Genomic DNA, 21,478 nt, shown 5'->3' on the forward strand with positions numbered 1-21,478 from the left:
TCACATGCAGGCTTGGGCTTTCCTACATGCAGAGAACAACAGCAGGTTATTTTCTTAAACAAATAGTGGCAACATTTATAACACCATTTATGATTTGACCATAGTATCTTTAAACAATTCTTCACAGTCACATTACTGTATAAAATTACCTGGGGTTTCAAATGTAAACATTACCTGCACAGATTTCTTATGCAGGTTCGTGTAATGAAAACAACATCTCTTCTCTCATGTTTCCTTCCAAATTTAGATCAAGTGACTAACAGGATTTAGTCTCATGTTTAAGAGACTTGTTGCATCTTATTTTTGTTCTTGCTTTGTAATAAATATTGTATGTACAGCACCCAACACCCCATGTAACTTAACAGGTATTTTAGCCATGTTCTTTTCTGCATTTAGAATAATAACGTTTAAGTCCTTGTGTAAAAAAGGTGAAGATACAAGTGAAAACGTGAATGGGTGGTCTTATATAACTGATATCTTTCAAGGTATGCCTTTCGGGGTTATGGCATCATTTCTGACCTAGTAGTCACTATTGATTATAATACAGAATTGCAATTTATAGAACAAGTTTCATCCTAAATGACCTCAAAGTGCTTTACATACAGAAGGATACCAAAGTCACCCACAGCTGCCACATGTTACAGCAAGAACCTGGGTAACATGTGGCAGCTTTTATGCACCAGCAAACCACTATTTAGCAAACTGGGTGGACAAATTAGAAATAACTTCTCCAATTGAATTAAGGGGAACACTGAGTAGGTCAGAGTAAGCAGGTCTAGAGTGCAATTTAGTCAGGACATCTGGGCTACTTACTCTTTCAAACACTGATATGGAATCTTTCATAACCATGTAACACTAACCTTTATCCAAAGGACAGTACTACAGAGAGGATGATTCCTCATTGCAAGGCCTGAGAGCCACTGGTAGTATAGTAGTTAAACATGTGGCCTCTAACACAGGAATCCTAACAACACACAAACGCAAAACCATCCCATTATGATATGCTATTAATTAAGTCAAACGGTGCCAATGGTTTCAAAGAAGCATTCCAGCACGAAGCACAAAAGTAAAAACGACACCAGCAGTTGCCTATTCAAAGAGGTAGGCTTTCACAACCTTTGATAACCACAAAGACGTGTAGCAGCATTTGTCAGAGACAAAAGGGATGCTATCGTAAAGGGAAGAATAAAATAAGATTAGTTTTTAATCCAACAATCAAACAGTGAAAAAGAAAGAATATTGAAAACCAAAAGGCCTGAGGAAGCAGCGTTGCACATGCCAATACAAAAGCACAGCCCAATGAGAAATGAATGGTGTGTGCTTTGCAAGCAAAATACATCTTCAAGAAAAATGGATGGGTGCTTTTTTCCTTGTGTTGAACATACCTGGTACTAAACAACTTTAATTTGTGACCAGAAATATTCTGCTTTTAAGTGAGGCAGACATGAACCCTATTACAGAAAAACAGATGCCAGTTTTAATGATTAATACCCAGCTGGTAGTTACCTATGGAAAAATAAATTCCAGCATCTCACCCTGTGCAAATATTGCTTCATATGTCTAGGTCTGTAAATGAGAGATTAACAGAAGCTTCACATCAGATCCTGCAGATTTTAGCTAGATACAAGAAAGCTTATTAAAATTATTAAAAGATACTTTAATTAAACATATTATTAAAATATACTTTTGGTGCATGACGAAACAAAAGTAAGAAACAAACAATGCAAACCTTAAGCAAATAAAAGGACTACAGATTTAATACAACCATGAGAAAGGTGGAGATGAATTATTGCAAATGTTTGGCAACAGGTGCCAGAGCATATCTCAGCTGTGCTCTGCTTTAGCATACCACTGGACAGATGTGTGTGACATTGCACAGTTACACTTTTGGATTTCATTCCCAAATAAATATTTGTTCCAGGGGGAATTATTATATTAGATACCATTAAAAGGTCAGACCAGAGGGGAAAATATTTTGAATAGTATACTGAATGTTTTTTGAGTAATTCACTGGAGCTGGTCCAAGATGGCATCTGTATGCACTGATGGCGCTACACACATGCAAGGAAAGGACTCATCGGTCCGAGTAGAAAAAAAGAAATACACCCAAATTCACCACTACCAACTACATAAGTTGTGAGCAGTAGCGGATGAGTACAATATGTACAGAGTACGGAGACCTGGTGATGCACAGCATGGTTAGATGGGTGTCACACAGCAAAGTACCCAAGTGATTTTTGAGTCTCATTTCTTAGATTTCAAAATTCGTTAAAAACCAAGGAAGGAGGACGGTACAGTCAAAGAATCCAAAGTGAGTAATTGAGCTAGCATTTATAACTGACATTTATTGTCAGTACTTCAGTTTAAAACAAACTTCCTGGTAACATGCTACACCACCATGATGGCAATTCAAAACAACATCATGGCACTGTTTTTACCCGACAGCTTCCGAAAACCCACGGCCATCTTAAAAGATCCTAACTGTTAAAACACTTAAATTACACCTAATCAGTAAAGATACTGGAAGTAATGAGGGCAGGGTATGAGTCTATATTCGAGAACATGATAGATGATAGATCACAGACTTGCAATGCCGTTTCATCTTCACCGAGAACCTGTTCTACATGTCTGCTTTATCTCCCATCTGTTATTGCAGATGTAGGTATACTGAACACCATAAAACTGGAGAGTGAAATTGTCAGACAAATGCGGCCTGAACTGGAGTTAGGTGTTCATAATCCCTAGAACATGGTTCCAAACACAGAATACCCAAATATCAAACACTTTGTGCAAAAAAGGCTGTTCTTCTTTGTCAGCACCTACATGTTAAGCAATGTATTCAAGTACAAACTTTGTAGGGAAAAATAGATCTGACATTTGGGCTGCAACACACTGCCATTACAAATAATTTATAAAAAGGTAAAGGAGCATCAGACATTCCATTCACTCAACTTTTAAATTAAGTTTTGAAATCTCACGTATTATATTTTATTAGTATTATCTATATTAATAATAGAATAAGATTATATTAATATTATTTTCTATGTTCCGATATATTATTTTACTTTAAAAAAACATACAATATCTAAAGTACTGTACTACTTTAGGAATATGAAAGTGGCTTCACATTACATTTTTGTTTTCCAAAATCATGATTATAATGTTTCATTGCACATAAAAACGAGTTAATCTACCTTTTGCAAAACCTAATTAGATTGTTTTCTTTTGCCGGCTGTAAGGCAGTTATCACACTGTTGTCATATTGTGAACTCCGACATTCTCTAAAGAACAGTGGAGAAAAAGTAAAAATCAATAGTTGCAGCATGTTTATCACAGAGTTCTTCTTTAAGGATATATGTGCTACATAGACGGTCACTGTAGTGATGTGGTGGTTAGCATTACCGGTCCAACAGATCCACAGATGACGCAATCTCCATTGCCACACACACGGCCCTATCCCATCTGGACAAAAAGAACACATACACAAGACTACTATTCATCGACTTCAGCTCAGCTTTTAACACTATCATCCCAGAGAAACTAGTCAAAAAAACTCAGTGCACTGGGTCTCAACACCACCCTCTGCAACTGGATTCGGGACTTTCTGACAGGCAGACCTCAGGCTGACAGGCTTGGAAACCACATCTACGGCACACTAACTCTGAACACTGGGGTCCCCCAGGGGTGTGTGCTTAGTCCATTGCTCTACTCCCTCTATACCCACGACTGTAAGGCCAAACACAACACCAACTCCATCATCAAGTTTGCCGATGACACCACAGTTGTAGGTCTGATCACAGACAATGATGAGAGGGCCTACAGGGAGGAGGTCAATCTCCTTACAACATGGTGTGATGACAACAACCTCACCCTCAACGTCACCCTCAACATGGTGTGATGACAACAACCTCACCCTCAACGTCAGCAAAACCAAGGAGCTGATCGTTGATTTCAGGAAACTGCAAACTGGACATGCCCCTATCCACATCAACGGGACTGAAGTGGAAAGGGTCAGTAACTTTAAATTCTTGGTGTCCATATCACCGAGGACCTCACATGGTCTCTCAACACCACCCGTCTGATCAAGAAAGCGCAACAGCGCCTGTACTTCCTAAGACGGTTGAAGAAGGCTAAGATATGTCCCCAGACCCTTACTAACTTTTACAGATGCACTACAGAAAGCATACCGACAGGTTGCATCACAGTGTGGTATGGCAACTGCAGTGCTGCTGACCGCAAAGCCCTACAGCGGGTGGTGAAAACTGCCCAGTCCATCACTGGGGTTACCCTCCCATCTATACAGGACATTTATGACAGACGGTGCTCGAGGAAAGCTCTAAGCATAATCGAAGATCCCACACACACCCCAGCTACAGACTTTATGATCTGCTACCATCTGGAAAACGGTACCGGAGCATTCGGGCCTGGACTACAGACTCAGAGACAGTTTTTACCCCCGCACTGTTAAACTGTTAAACTCCCAGCCTCTCTCACTCTCACCTCTCACCTATGATCTGAACCTCACAGTGCCATATTCCTTTCTTTCTTTCCAAAAACCCAAACACACATTGAAAATCTACCTCTACCATACATGTCAAAAGCTCACTCCCCATAATTCCTATCCCTTTATTTTTATTCTGTTGATGCATATCTTTGCACATAACCTATTACCTTTTTGTTGTTTTGCACATTGCCTGTTGTCTCTGTCTTTCTTTTGCTACACAATTGTATTGTTGTTGTTGTTTTTTCTCTTTGTACTACTTATGACCGAGAGCTAGCTAAATAGCATTTCGTTATACCATATACCATGTATATGAGTGTAATGACAATAAACCTGAACTTGAACTTGAGCATTGTGGCATCACAATCCCAGAATCCTGGGTTTGACTCCACCCTAGACACCTGACTGTGTGTAGTATGCTCACCCTTCAAAAAGTGGTATCAAAAAGTATGCTACTGTTCACATGCCATTCTGGAAAACAGACTACTAGGAGGCTGACTTTTCAGAGTTTTAGCTGGACTAGTATGTGCTCAAAAACAGGAAAAGCACATCAGCTCTTTCAGTGCAGTATCCTACTGTACTACTGCCAAGAACAAGACACGTTAATACTGCCTGTTAGTGTTGATCCTGCATTCACAAAACATGACTTTACAGCTCAGCACAAAATGACCCTGTGCACACAGACAATTCGTGTATATGGAATGTGCATAGACAATGTGCACAAAGACAGAACAGCCAGATGATGACATGGATCATGGAGCAGGACTGGCACACCTGGCAATCCTCTTCAGAAACACACAGTGGATGTTAAGGAGACATTTGAAAGCCTAACTAAACGCACATATTTGGCGGCAAGAAACGAAACTTTTGTTGGCATTTGTCCTGTACCTCATATTATAAAATTGCCCATAACAAAAAAGGACTGAATTACAATACAGTAATACTTTATTGCACAAATATGAAAATTAAACAAATGGATAAAACTGTCCTTCTGTGTGATAGTTATCTTACTGAACATTTACTAATCCTAGAAAATGGTATTTAATTCCCGTAAATCAAACAATTGAAGATAAGAGCCGTGGCAGTCTGGAAACCCCTTTTCAGGAATAAAGAGATTTCTGATAACTGACCAATCCAATCCTTTGGTCTACATCTCTATAGATGTCTGTACGACTGCTGTATTTACTATTTTTTATACTAGACCAAGTTATTGAAAATGAGATCAATTCAGCTGCGAAATGTCCTACTTACTACACGTTTTAATGACTTAATGAATCCATGAGCATTTACACAAGAACATGAAGGAAATACGAAAAAATGTTCATTCGAAACAAGAATACTGAAAAAATACTTTTGTTAATACAATATTAAGAAAGGCACAATAGTTGTAGACGGTGTAATCTACACCTGAAGAATTAAACATAATATACGCTAAATAATCACGTCAAGCGATATTCTATTTAGCTCTAGTTCACCACGCGCGGCTTCAAACACGAAAGATAATGATGATGTATTTTGATACGTTTTGGTTTGTAATATCCTCAGCTAGCTAGGTATCAGTTTTGACTGTAAAATAAATATTACTCTCCAATGTAGTACACACATTCATCTTAAGTCTTTCAAATAAAAATATGTGCCACTTACCAAAGCAGTTTCTAAAATTTCCACGATTCCTACAAAATAATTCGGAATTATTTGAGAATCAAGTAACGGTTCCACCAAATAATAGCACCCCAGACACGTATCTATTGTTTGCTTACCGCACGAATAATTGAATGCATCGCAATACCTTCTTTTTTAAAATGAATGCAGCTTGTAAAAATCTTATGTTACAAAGACTTACCTGTACAAAAACCGCCCCTTACGGGTTGCAGAAACAAAGATGCATTGTTTTTGGTTGTATTTGTTTTACAAACACTGCACAGAATACATGCTTTTGCTTCTCCAAAAATCGCACCACAAAAACCACCGATGTAGCACAATGCCGACAGTCATTGTTAGTTTTTTAACCTTCCATTTCAACCCGTCCTGAAAAGTAGGCGGGGACAGCTGGAGTAAGACTGCAAAGCCTGAGCTCGTTACCACTGCATAATAGCTGGCATTTCTATCAAGGCTGTAGTTTTAAAGAAAGGCGACTGTAGGCCGACAGTGGGGGGAAAAATCCAGGGCAACTTCCTGGATCATTTCCTTGCTTGTCTGAATTTGTGTAATAAATGATCAGCTGGTATTTGTCGCTATTGATTGGAACGATAATTTGAATGGCACTCTTTTTATTTTGTTATGCAAATTGAAGGGTAAAAAAAGCTATGGAAAGACTACGTTTGCTGCGTTATTATAACTACTGTTAGATAAAACGAAGTGATCCTTGACTTTCTTCGTCCGTTTCAATTTGTTTTCCTTTTTATCTCAGGGAATGATACAACAAGAATTAAAATCTTAAAGGAATTTTTAAACACTTGGTGCGCCGTTTATATCTTACGCGGTGTTTTTTTCTGTTGTGCAGTAGCAAATTTAAAGATAGTTTTATTAGGTTACTGTCAGTTTTTTAAATTTTAAAATTTTGCACATGGCTAATTTAAATTTACTTAATTTCTCCACTAGAGATCGAATTAACAGAAAATTGGACCGGGTTACAATAACTTGTATGTATTTGTCTCTCATACATAACTGTTCCACAAGATGCTAAAGAACAGGGGTATCTCCATCTCATGTTTCAACCATGGTAATTTTATGGGTCGTCTGTTCATACAGATCGGCATTATTCAAGCCATCATTTCAATTAAGAGATTTCTGATTATGGAAGGCCGAAAGGTACTCGGATTTTGGTCCCAGATAATTACTGAGGTTTATATATCACTGGTTTAATTGATCACAATGAAATTGTTCCAAGGCTTTACAAATCAACGGTTTAATGAGAATCTTGATATATGAAGGTTTTCCCTAGACAGGGTTGGATTTGTCTTTGATAGATTAAGAAAAATCTGGTGTAAAGCAGATAGAAAAGGGAGTATAAATAACTTCCACAGTGCAGTATTGCATAGATTCATCACCTTTAGGAGCGGGGATAAGGAAGAGGTCAAGCGTGTACAGAGGGAACTAAAGCAGAAGTTAAGAGTGAGCAAGGACGCCTACAGGAGGATCAAGGTAAGGGACGTATGGAGCAGCATGAGAGAGATCACTGGCTTCAAACAGGCTGGGGGTGCAACAGAGGGGAACCTGATGATGGCCAATGAGTTGAACCAGTTTTTTAACAGGTTTGATTCAGGGCTATCTGTGGCTCAACACCCATCCCCCCACAGCCACACGCTCCCTAACCCTTCACAGCTGCAACTGCCCAACACCTCCTCCATCCCCCCACAAACATGGCCGCCTACAGCTAGAACCCCCGACAGCTACTCACCCCCCCATCCCCCCAGCTGCCACTCTCCAACACCTCCGCCATTAACACCTCCAGAACTGAAGGCGCTATGAGCACCGTCCCCCAGGCCAGGCTGACCATCACAGCTGACCAGGTGAAGAGGGAGCTGAAGAGGCTGCACCAGGGTAAGGCCACAGGACCAGATAGCATCTGTCCCAGAGTTCTGAGGGCTTGTGCTGATCAGCTGAGCGGAGTGCTCCAGCGACTGTTCAACCTGAGCCTGCACTTGGAGAAAGTCCCTGTACTCTGGAAGACATCATGCCTGGTCCCGGTAACAAAGAAAGGGCGCCCCTCCATCCTCAATGACTACAGACCAGTTGCACTGACTTCTCACGTCATGAAGACACTGGAGAGGCTGGTCTTATTGCACCTGAGACCCCTGGTTAGCTCATCACTGGACACCCTACAGTTCGCCTACCAGCCCAGTGTTGGTGTGGAGGGTGCAATCATCTACATGCTGCAAAGGGCCTACTAACACCTGGACGAGGCTGGCAACACCGTAAGGATTATGTTTTTCAACATCTCCAGTCCCTTCAAAACTATCCAGCCCTTACTTCTAAGGAGGAAGCTGGAGGAGATGCAAGTCGATGCCTCCATGATCTTGTGGATCACTGACTACCTGACAGGCAAACCACAGTCTGTGAGACTTCAGAACTGTGTGTCTGAACAGGTAGTACAGTAAGTAACACAGGGGCTCCTCAGGGGACGGTTCTTTCTCCGTTCCTCTTCACCCTCTATACCTCGGACTTTAAATACAACTCAAAGTCATGCCACCTGCAGAAGTTCCAGATGACTCTGCAATTGTGGGATGTATCAAGGGTGGGCAGGAGGAAGAGTACAGAGGACTGGTTAGCAGCTTTGTGGAGTGGTGTAGGGAGAACCACCTGCAATTGAATGTAACAAAGACGAAGGAACTGGTGGTAGATTTCAGGAGGAAAAAGCTCAAACCTACTCCTGTCTACATCCATGGGAGTGGCGTGGAGATGGTGGACTCTTACAAGTACCTGGGAGTGCACATCAACGATAGACTGGAATGGTCTAAGAACATCGAGGGCATTTACAAGAAGGGTCAGAGCCGACTTTACTTCTTGAGGAGGCTCAGGTCCTTCAATATGTGTAGTAAGATGCTACATGTGTTCTATCAGTCAGTGGTGGCGAGCGCCATTTTCTACGCTGTGGTATGCTGGGGCTCTGGGATAAGAGCAGTGGATTCTAACAGGCTGAACAAGCTCATCAGGAGAGCAAGTTCTGTCATTGGGTCTGACCTGGACCCCTTGGAGGTAGTGGCTGAGAGGAGAATGGTGTCCAAACTAGAAGCCAACATGGACAACATCTCCCATCCCCTCTATGACATGCATGTAGAAATGAAGAGCACATTCAGCAATAGACTGATTCAACCACGGTGTGACAGGGAGCGCTACAGGAGGTCATTCTTGCCTTCTGCCATAAAACTGTACAACGCATCCACCTTGCGTCTGGGCAGAGGCAACATTGACAGTGACATGTTTCTGGACTGAACAGTAAACTGATACATCTGTTCTTTTTCTTTTCCCGTTTACAACCGTTTTGTGCAATATATGCCAGGGACCTGTGCAATACATTTATATTTATAGTCCTATTGTGCAATATGACTTTTTTGTGAACTGTTCTGTTCTGGTTTGTTCTTTGTGTGTTCTGGACTGTGAGTAACTCTTCTTAGTGCACTTCTCACTGTACTGATTGTATTGTATGTATTGTATTATTATTATTGTATCATTCGTTACACTGTTGCTGTGTTGTCTGTGTTAAGCTGCTGTTGCACTGCAATTTCCCTCACGGGATCAATAAAGTATCTATCTATCTTTCTTGTTTTGTGTTACAATACATGGATTTTGAAATACCTTGTATTGTCATTTTGTGACCATCACCTAAAACTGATCAATGACCCACACTTGGTGTAAAGCCAAGATGCCTGAAACACTTTGAAGACTGACTAGCTCAACTGAGTTACATACAGTACGTGGTAGCCATGTGACTATATGTTATGAATGCAGACACACTAGCGTTTCTATGAGTTATTCCATTTGACATTAATATTTATTACTGAAGTTTATAGATGCTATATAACATTATGTAAATTGCGGGTAAATGAAGACATTTTCCTTTTTTAGACTTTTTTGAGTCTGGATAGCACTGCAAATGTGTCCTCTTATTTGTAATTTAAATTCTCCAACTTTGCTTTTAGTTGTATCCTCACCACCTCTGAGAGCCCCAAAGGCCACAATGGTCACTGAGCTACCTGGAGTGGAGAGCTCTGTTCACTAATCCCAACTCTTCCTTCAAAGGTCGTTAGCTAATTGAGTCTTGCTGCTTAAGGAACCCTTTCCGTTACTAATTGTTGAATTTTGATTTAAATTTCTACTTTATGTGTGCTTTAAATGCACTTATTTCCACTGTACATAGAAGTGTTTACAGAGGCGTTTTCAAATGTCAAGGTATTTAAAACAGGAGATGAACTGAGTGGTGGACAGCATGTTCACTAGACATTTATTAATCTAAAAATGTACCCCATTGATACCCCATTGATGTGTACCAAAACTAATTAAATTAAACATGACAAATAATTTTAAACAGGAATTGAGCAGATACAGTATATGCATAATGCAATATTCATTCCTCCATTTTCCACCCTTATTCAGTACAAGGGGGAGCTGGAGCCTGTTCTGACAAGCAATAGGCACCAGTCAGGATACACACTGGACAACCAGTCCACCACAGGGCACACATAGTCACAAGCATGCACACACTCACACCAGGGCCAAATTTCCCAGAGGCCATTTAACCTAGCAGCATGTCTTTGGACTATAAGAAGAAACCAGAGCACTCGGAGGATACCCACATGAACATCGCAAATAGCACCAAAGGAATTGAATCCAGGGCCCCGATGCTGCAGGGAAACAATACTAATACCTGTGCCCCTGCCATAATGCAATATATTTATTTTAAAGTGCACTACATACAGTAAACTGTACACTCTCAGGTGATCTTTGGAAATTACAGAAAAGACCCCACATGATTCTTACTTTACATTCTTCTTTGACTTTAAGGATTATTTTTAAATGACAGTATGTAGTAAAGATTGAATTTATGCACTAATGTCCAGAACGATCTATTGAAATACGTCTCTTTAAGATCAAGGGAGGACTGAGATACAATTTAAAATGATTCCCATTTTTAAGTTTTGTTTCCTGTTTCCTTTATACAAACCTGTTGAAGCAGAATCACTGAAGCCAACTTGTTTTCCCGTTGTGTTGATAATAGAGTACTGGTTATGTTCTCAGCATATCTTAACTGACAAATCATAAAGAACAAATAGTGTTCTATTATAAAAAAAATTAAACATTAAACTAGTGTGTTTATATTTCTGTTGCTTTTTTTTCAAGAGGGTGCATTTGTTTAAAAGGAAACTACAATTTAATTATATATTTAAAAGCTTGAATGCTTTCAGAAAATTGGATGGAATAAAAGTCATAGGTTTTCATCAGAATTTAAAGATGGTTAATTTATAACTAGTGCTCTTGCTACACTACGTATTATATAGTTGCAATTGTCGCAGCTTGCTGTTCAAAACCAAAGTTCAAAATATACCTTAAGTTCTTCAAACGTTCACTGCTGTGTATAAACATTCTGTAAAACTTTCACACAATGGTACCTACAGTACAGTATGCTGTACAGTAGAAATAAAAAAAATCAATACACCACCTAATTCAAACAATGTAGGTAAAAGGGACTTCTATTTGCTTTTATTTTTTTGTAGTTGTTATTTGTTATAAACTTTCCAAAGTTTAAGACAATGTTATTTGGTGATTTCACATTAGCATATCATCATGTTATTGTTTTATGGTAATTTCTCAAAGCTCTCTCCACATATTTTCTATTGGTATGAGTGATAAAGTATTCTGAGAAATGTCTGCATTATTCTTGTAAAACTATGTTTCCTTGTTTGGTATTTAATGATCTATCTATAGTATCCATTTTTTCTACCACTTTTGCCTTAGTGGAAAAACTGGTGCTGATTAAGAAGTAAAATACTTCAAAGCAAATGTCAGTCCAGTCTGGTCAGAAAATACAATGTCTATGAATTATATGAACAGACCTGATTCAGGATTTTTAACTATATTATACAGTGTGCAGAAAGAAACGAAAGGTTACAAATATGAGGAGGCTATTGAAAGAAAAGATGTAAATGTTTAAAACTCTTATCAGATTTTTTCATCAGTTTTTATTGGAGCTTATAATAAATTGACAATAATTGCGGTGTATAGCCATATCTACTTTTTACGGTATTTTTTTTATTTGAGGACAATCATTCATGAATGAGAGTGTGCCTCATTTTTATGGCCTGATTTGATTAGAGTTCTTGAAAGCAGTCCATGGCCTCGCAGGGTAGCATTTCTTGTCCCACTTACAGTACCACAGCTAAAGGTGTTTATCACTACTTTGTTACCTCCTTTCAGCACTTCACCATAGATACTGCAGATGCTTCTTTCTGTGGCTTGTACTTTTTAATGTAGCTTTTATTAGATCTCCATCGAAATATTTAATGACTGTGCTCTACTTCTGCAATTGTTCTAGAAGCTGGTGATATGCTATTTCCAATACCTTTTTTCACAGTAGTTTACATATTTACTTTAGTTTATTATAAACTGTTCTTGGTTCAGCAAATGCTTACTGGTTCAAGGTTCACTTTGTTTTGAGAGTTTGCTAAGGTATTTTGTTCCTCCAAATCTGCACTTTCTCTGTTTTCTCGTTCACCAAATGGCAGCTTTTCTATTTAATCTTTTTCAACCTTCTCTTTTCAAGACACTAGTGACTCTTTTATCTTGTGTGCAACTCCACCAGTAGCAGGAGCACACTGAGGGCACTAGGGAGCACACGTGCTTTATTCATACTCTTTTCTCTTTGTAGAACCTAAAGTGCAAAACTACAAAGATCTCATGTGAGCTCTGGTCCCGCCATGGCCATGATCAGTCACCTGCTATCTAGAATGACATCAGGTTTGACCATGGCACTGCTTCATGTTTTTCACTTTGTAGCTGTTATTGTAATGACTGTAGACACTTCCCCAGTGCTGAATTCGAGGACTGTCATGCCCCCAGTGCCTCTTTTGCACTTTTCATGGTGTGATAAAACGTGAGGCAAGGGTGTGTTTTTCACTCAGGATACAGAAAAAAATATCCTATATCACACAGTTTAAATGCGCTTTTTCCAGTTGTATGCATGGCATTTCTAAGAAGGGAGAGGTAAAACCATATTTTCATGCAGACAGGGGGTTATGCGTACGCTAAAGAACGATAATTTGGCACATCTGTGTGTTGTTTAGAGAGTGATTCAGATATGAAACAGTGAATTCTTGATTTTGGTTTTATGAATATTTGAAAAAAATGTAAACGAAATACTTTGAAACAAAGCACTTGAGTACTATCTCTTGATAAAATTCCACAAGCAATTTTATTGAGTATACAGTGTAAAATATGTGCTTATTTGAATGGATACCCTTTTAGTATCAGATGACCTGAAAAAGTCTATAACCCAATGGAGATGGAGATTGGAGCTAAAAGAGAGTGCAAGCACATTAATGTGATCCCTGGCACAGCACTGTGTTTTGTTTAGTTCTAAACGTGAAAGTACCAGTGAACAAGTGTAGCTCCAGCTGCAACTAGGTTGTTTCCATAACAACAGTCCACATGACAGACGTGCATGTCTATGTACACTGGCCCAATGCGATGCCTGCATTGCCTGGAATATAAATGAGCTTGTACTAATTAGGAGCTTATTTTTTCTGTGAACAAATTCAGATGAAAAAGGTATGAATAACAATAGACTTTAATTTTCTTTTAACTTTTATGTCAGAGTATATTCAGACTTGTTCTACTGATCAGTGTTCTTCACCTTTCATTATTTTGTCAAGAAAGAATTTGCAGTTGTTAGTCTTGCATTTTCTCATTTACGGATAGTTGCCTTAAAGAAAGGAAAAGAAAGGTTCTTAAATGCGTATATTTACTATGATGAGGCAAATGACACACATCTAAACATAATATTTCTAACATTTCTGTCACTATGACACTTGGTCACTGTGGATCTTTTGTTTATACAAAGTATACAAAGTATTCGATACTACATGCCAGTCTTAAGAAGCCATGTGTAACAAAAGAAGAGAGAGGAAAAACACTACTATTCTATTAATGACTAAAACAAGCTGTAGTAACTCCTGTAGAGATTGTGATTGTTCCAAGAATTATGAGAAATGTGAAGTCCTGAATTAAATGTAATATTGTCCGCTCTTGGGACAAATGGCATTTTTGGGTCCATTTAAGTAGTTATAGAATATAATATCTGCCCAGCTGTTTTTCCTGGGTGACAAATCCTGTGCTTTCTGTTGAAATCATCTTTGAACTTTATTATTGTAAAGGTAAAGCTGTGATAGTCATACTCCTGGTGATCAATATAAAACTATAGTTTGGCATCATAAAAAGTATGAAAACACCATTAAATAACACCCTAATTCTCAAACAGGGTATTAACAACTCTTAATAAACATGAATAGGCATTAGGGGATATGCAAAATGGAATGTGTAGATTATGCATAGTACAAATATTATTTTACACTTTTGTCCTATGTCCTTGGCTGCAAAGAAGATTTCTTCATAATCTCCTGTTGATTGTAAGAAGCCACCTAGAGCTACGGACAGGGCTATAATTTCTGGCTTGTAGTTACATCTGTGCTTGGATTCCTTTTCATTTAAATCTGTGAACTTTGATATGATATTGGATAACAGTGTTGCACCATAGGAAATGTGATGTTTAAAAATATACATCTCTGCCTAAAGAATGTAAGAATGTTTTGTTTCATTTCTGAGAAGTGTAACCTTTCATAGAAGAAATTATTGATTTTCCATCAAGGCTTTATTATTACTTATTTCATTTTCTTCAACTAATTCCAAAGACTATGAAATCTATTTGTTTCCTCATGGAAAGCATGTTCCTTGACCCTCAGAACATCTGTACTTGAGCTTTTCTTCTTGTAGGCAGAGCACTGTGCTGCGATCTGTTCATGCCAAAACCAGACTGGTCAATGATGATCTTACCAGACCCTTGTGTATCATACCTGGAATGCTGGGTCACCCATGCTTAGCAACATATTGCCTCCTCTCTCATGCTGTGAAGAATCCCCTGCCAAATTCATGAGAGAGGTCTGCCAAAACAGCAATCTGCCACTATATGCAGATCTTATCAGCTACCCACCAACGTGATTGTCTTCAAGAAGCCATTAATCACTTGTTTAACTCTTAATAATCCACCTCCTCACCCTCCTGTACTTGCACTGTTTTTGACTTGCCATGGAGTCTTTTGACTTTACTAAATCATTTCCATAGAGGACAAATGGGGTCAGGATAGCAACCCGAACTGAAACTGTGGATATCCCCAGGCTATGTTGTGCATGGTACAGTACATTAATGTCCAAAACACCTCTATGATGATAAAGCTGTTAAGTGTTTGGATACTTTCAGCAACACACTAGAAGAAGACTGAAAACTCTGTTTTATTAATTTCATTCATGACCCAGTAACCATAAAGTCTATACTGGACCTTTTTATCTTAGCCTGGCTCATTTATTCAATCTATTGTCTAGCTTGTTTTTTTTTCCCATTGACAAATATAGTTGCAAAATTTACAAAATACTTTATTTTCTTTAAATAAAAGATTTGACTTGTTTAATGCTTGTATCAACATTATCATACCTTATGGTGCATTTAGTCAAATTTATGGTCAATAAAATGGAGTTAATTCCTGTTTTACATTGTAATGCATATGGCCGACATTACAGGTTCTGCAAGCTGGTTGCCAGCACGATGACGTCACCGCCTTTCTCTGCAAATAGCAGGGACCTCAGCTGCCAGCCAGAGGGGAGATCTCCCTTAAGCTCAACTGGCTGGTTCACTGTTGAGTAGCACCAGAGGCCAAGGTTCAAGACCCAGCAGTGGAGGGTTGACCTGAGGTGGGAGTGCCAAGGGCGCAAGCCACGTGAACCCAAAAGAGCTACAATATTAAATGTCTGCTTCTGTGTGTGTTTCCTGTTTCTCTGTCAGAAAATGTTTTCCTCTGCTGCAGTTCTGACATTCTTGACAGTCCCGGTAGGTGATAGCAGTCTTATCTTAAACAAACATGTTCATTACTACTTTCTTACTAGTAAATGTGACATGGAAGAAAACAAAGAAGATACAATATACTGTATGCATTGTATTAACGTGTATCCTTGTCCCTGTGACCCTTTTGCTTATATTCTGTTCACATATGTTTTGTCTGGATATTTCTCCTTTTTGTTACAGTACCTGTAGTAGTCTAATAGTATTGGTAAGGGAAAAAAAGTCAAATAAATACCTGGATTGTTGAAGTTTTCTTACTGCTTGATCTGGTTGTGGTCTAAAACATGGTCCTAAACCAGCATAGAAAAATAGATTATGCAAGATGATATTTTATTTTCTTTGTAGATGTAGTTATGATACTGTTGATGCTTAAGGTTACTCCTATACTGTCTTCACACTGGGTCTGGTATCCATGATTTTGTTCCAGGTGGCACAGTCTGTAGCAAAACTATCATAGCTGCAAAACAACAACACTCACATTTTGATGAGCAGCTGTGATTGACATCTCTGTATCTAATATAACCATACCATAGACATAAAGGATAGATCAACAAAATATACTCTATACTGAACACCAAAAGTTCATCAAGTTATCATTTCTACATACATATTCTCAGAAGAATAAAGTATTTGGATTTTAGAAATAGACTAAATATTTTTTATATAATTTAGAATAACTCATCTTTCACGACTAACTGCACTGAACTCAAGTGACTTTGTTGCATAAGCCCTTAACCTCTTTGGTCTAGACTCTAGAGAGTGGAGTCGGCACGGGTGATGCATAATATACTGTATATATAGGCTGCTTGGAATTAGTGCTGTACAACAAAGTGGAACAAGGCTGCCAACCAGCTCGAGTGTGACAGTTACTGTATATCCTGAAGTGAAAAAATTCCAGCAGGGAAAAAACACATCCTCATTCTGCTCACGTAATTACAACGTTTTTACAATTATTGCATTTAAATGAATTCACCTGTGTTGCCTCTGAGAATTTGGCTTGTACAGCAAGAGCTCATAACATAAACATATATGACAATAATACAATATGACAACGGTACAATATCATGATGCAAAACAACCTTTTTGGCCGAACTGGGTGGAGCTACAGGGAAGAACAGGGCAGTTTGCTCCAAAGACCAGGCTCGACTGGGTTGGACTGTTGGGGAGGTCTATAGCGGGCGAACCAGAGTCTGGGCTGAGCCAGGAGCATGCTGTGAGGGCGGACCTCAGGAAGAGTGCAGGATCAGATATGAAGCAGGGGCCAGAGAACTGGAAGGGCAGACAGGCTGGGGCAGAGTCCATAAGGTGGTGTCTGGGTGGTAAGCAAGTAACAGGGCTGGAATGCAGAACCACCAGGGCCAGAAGCTGTGCTGTGATCCCAGTCCTGAATAACAGCAATGAAAGCAGATCTACAGAAGGGAATATGAGTCCTTTCTGTTTTTCCTTTGATCTAGGAGTTCAATGAAAAAAATGACCTTGCCTCATTGATTTATCTAATGTAAGACGCTGGCTAGATGCCTGAAAGGTTTACAGTGCTCAGAATGACATTTATAGAACAGAGTAGCTGGTGAATGAGAATGAGATTACTTCAGTGTATTTAGTGCAACATAAAGTGAATATTTCAGATATACAGAATGTTTTAAAAAAACAAACAACAAATGATCAATAAAAATAATACTTTATATTTAATTGAGTAAACATTGATTTTATCCTTATTGATTAATGCTTACAGAAGCCGCCGTAAAATATGTTAGTTCTGTGTAAGCCACATGAAAACAAATAAAGAAAGAAAAGCCTAATTCAACTTTCATTTCTATTGTGATCCTTGTCCTGGTGTTCCTATCCTAATGAAGTCAATCCTACTTCCCTTCTTAAAGCAGAAAACAATGGACACAAATCGTAATCCACTGGAATATTCATGCACAAGAAAATAAATATTTTTCTTACAGGAGGGCGAATTGTGCATGCTTTATAAAACATTTTTTGTAAAAGGGTACAATAGTGCTGAATTTTCCAAAACCTATTATTTTTCCAAGCATCAGCAAAAATCTCTCTAACATGAAAAATTAGTATCCTAATAAAATTGTATCATTAGGAAGTTTCACTTGTCTTATAAGTCAGTTTTGGTTTTGGAGTAAGATCTCACTGTTGCAGCCTTCACCTGAATATTTCATGTGTAAAGAACAGGTCTCATTTTACCATGTTAATAGGTATCATTAATAATTGATAGGAGGATGTCGGAATCTTAATGGTTCATATTTAATGTTTTATAATGAAAGCTTCGGTCTGTAAAATTACTACTCTATGATCAATAGTCTGAGCTTCTTCCTAGAAATTATTTTGATTTTTAGCAATATTATTGGTGGTGGTGGTGTTTAAAGATATTTATTGCTACATACCCTTGATATATTAAAATAAGAACAAATACAAAAATTAATAGCCAAAATAGAAAATAAAAACAGAAGTTAAATGATTAGATGAGGCAATTCAGTCGGGTATCATTCTTCATCTTTGTTTCTCTGTTGTACTGAATTCAACATTTTTGGTAGTTACTTTGATACTTTAAAAAACAGTGCATCTCATGTGCAAAAACATTTTTGAGAGACCAAACTCAATCCTTTACAATTTTCAAAACAGACACAATTAAATTATATTATGTGTACCATGTTAACTGTTTTCCCTGAGGGAGCAAAAACATATATTTAAAGTTCTCTGAGCAGATGAGTGGTTCACCAACCTGAACTTGATAACGACTTGACAAAGAGTGAGAATGGATTTAAGACCATCCAGTTGTGGGAAAGAGCTAAAGAGCAAGAGAGGGTCAAAGATCCATCATAAAAATATCAAGTGTTCAAATGCATAACAACCAGCTACACACAGGGTGTAAATATAAAATTAATTATAATTCTCTCTAAATTTCTGAAATAAAAGTATTATCTTATGTTTAAGTGAGTGCATTAATTTTATTTTTCTCATTCCATAGATCTGCTCTTTTTGGTTATGTCTCTGATAAAAGACAGGAAAAGTGGCAACAGTACAGTATGTGATATGTTATATGCCTGAAAGAGGTTTTATGTGTACAAATGAATGTTTTTTTTACTAAAACAAAAGAGCAAGGCTGTAATTTTGTTTATTCCTAACAATCCTTCAAATTAAATACAGGAACAAATAGTGAAGTGATTAATACAGGGTTAGCTTCTTTGCTTTTCTATTCACAATTCCTTTTACTGCTTAATTGATTAAATAAGTTTGCTTAATTTTGCTGAAGGCTACTTTTGAGAGGAATATCCCAACCTATTATTTTTGTTGTTGGCTTTTGTCCATCGAATCAGTCGTTGCATAAGAGTCATATGACCTCCACATTTCAATTCCACACCTTCTAGAAACAATAATGCTCTGTGCCAAGTCTGGGCAACAGCCAAGGACAGTTTACAAAAAGAAACCAAACATGTTACCCTTCTTAGACTATCCCTGTCTCTTTACTAATATCCAACTACATAGACAACTTAAAGTAAAAGTGCTAGAAAGTTCATATGTTTATCAAAGGCTAAACTATAAATAAAAATGACAGATGGAACAAAACAAACACTTGCCAAGCAACCTGCTTCAAATCCTAAAGGGTCTCAGCAGTAAGCAAGGCCAAAGGAAATTCTGCAGACATTAAATCTTGTTTTATTTTTAATAAAGTCCCTAAGTTGTCCTTTTAACATATTCAACATTTTAAGTCATTAAGAATTGTAAGAAGGGCTTATCCTTGTTATGAACTATTTCAGGGTGAGAAAATGCGTGTTTACAATTATAAGCAATTTGTCTAAGTAAAAGCATTTATTTTTTGGAACTACGACTCTAATTTAAAATGAAAGTGCTTTCACGTATACTAAGAATTAAAAATGACTGCCTTGTATGACCAGTCAATCAACACATTCTGTAACAAATACATTTCTTCTGCCAGTAGGAAATGAAGCCTCATTCTATCACACTTCCTGAACATCATCTATTTAAGGATATAAATTATGAGTTTACTTTTACTCTGAGCTAGTACTTAGTCTTTATATCAGAGCAGTAAATAATAAAATAACTTATATTTATACAGTGCTTTACCTTCGAATGGACTCAAATTGCATTGTAAAGAGCACATTAAAACCTGTAGATCAGTTGAAAACACATTTAATGTATGTTTATAATTGTTTTCTAAAATGTAATGTCATTTAATTTAAACTTTAAATTTTAGTCATGTTAATACTGTATTTTTGAAGTGTTAAATATATGAAATTTTTCTGTTCATTTTCACCATTTATTATAATTTTTAACAAATCTTTTGTTAGGATTTTACCCCTCATCTCTTCTTTGTGCTAAATACTATTGTAAGATAAGATCACTTTATTAGCCATATACAATTTCTTGCATTAGATATTTGTCTTTTTGCATACCTCAGCTTGCTCTCCATGAGACACACAGGCAGGGAGAGAGAAGCTTGGGGTCATTACCCTTACAGGGAAAGTAATTTATACAGCACCCCTGGAGCAGCTGGGGTTAAGGGCCATGCTCAGGGGCCCAACAGAGTAGGTATCCTCTGCTAGCCATGGAATTTGAACCAGCAACCTTCTAGCCACAGGCACAGATCATTAGCCACAGTGCCACAGCTCCGCTCCACCAATATATACTGTAGTTATTGTTGAACAACATACTGCTGCTTGTGAGTTCTTGACTGCAAAGAAAATACATTGTACAGTGGAAACCCAGTTAGCAAATATGAGACATTTAGTCTGTAACTCAGAGAAGGTCACAGGGCAGTTCAACGATCAACCCGTATAAAACAATATTTGCCTTTATTGATTTTGACTTACCAACACAGTCTAAAACAACATTCACACTGCAGTCTGCTGAAGCATGATTTAACCTTTCATGTGTAGAAAAGCCTCAGATATTCAGATGTTCTGTTGCTTTTGAAAACAAGGTTACTGAAAGTTGACATTTCCTAACTCACTAATTAGCCATTAACATACAGTGGCAGGAACTGTGGGATCAAAATAAAATACAATAATTGAATCACATCCACATTTTCATTTCATTGAATAAAACCCAACACTTGATTTCCAGTGCCCTCTAAATTTATTCATACCTTTGGGATTCAATAGGAACAATAAACATCAGATAATAGAAAGATTTACAGATTGGGTAATGATCTAAAATGTTTTACAGTAAATGTAATAGCAGTGCACAGAGCAAAGTCATATTTGTCATAATTAATTAGTCCAGAAATAATTAATGTTACATTTATTCACACTGTTAAGTAGTACAGATTATCCTATCAATACCTCATTCTGCCCATGGTGCATTGTGGTCATATTTCATTGGTGGAATAACACATCT

The 21,478-nt window shown here is 37.8% G+C and overlaps 1 protein-coding gene across 7 annotated transcripts in view; it reads right to left on the minus strand.

Annotated features, from left to right (window-relative positions):
* The window catches only part of st6gal2a (ST6 beta-galactosamide alpha-2,6-sialyltranferase 2a), a 43,330-nt gene extending 36,669 nt beyond the window's left edge, over positions 1–6,661 (minus strand). For 2 of the 7 annotated variants that reach the window (XM_015364409.2, XM_015364407.2), the window contains exon 1: positions 6,345–6,658. The gene's annotated coding sequence lies outside the window, so the exon portion shown is untranslated. Of the gene's footprint in view, positions 1–6,145; positions 6,243–6,344 lie in introns of those variants that run through there. The other 5 variants (XM_069178877.1, XM_069178875.1, XR_001480469.2 and 2 more) reach the window with 4 other exon arrangements.
* Between the last annotated feature and the right edge of the window lie 14,817 nt (positions 6,662–21,478).

This window comes from Lepisosteus oculatus, chromosome 15 (assembly GCF_040954835.1).
Source record: "Lepisosteus oculatus isolate fLepOcu1 chromosome 15, fLepOcu1.hap2, whole genome shotgun sequence".
Classification (NCBI taxonomy): domain Eukaryota; kingdom Metazoa; phylum Chordata; class Actinopteri; order Semionotiformes; family Lepisosteidae; genus Lepisosteus; species Lepisosteus oculatus.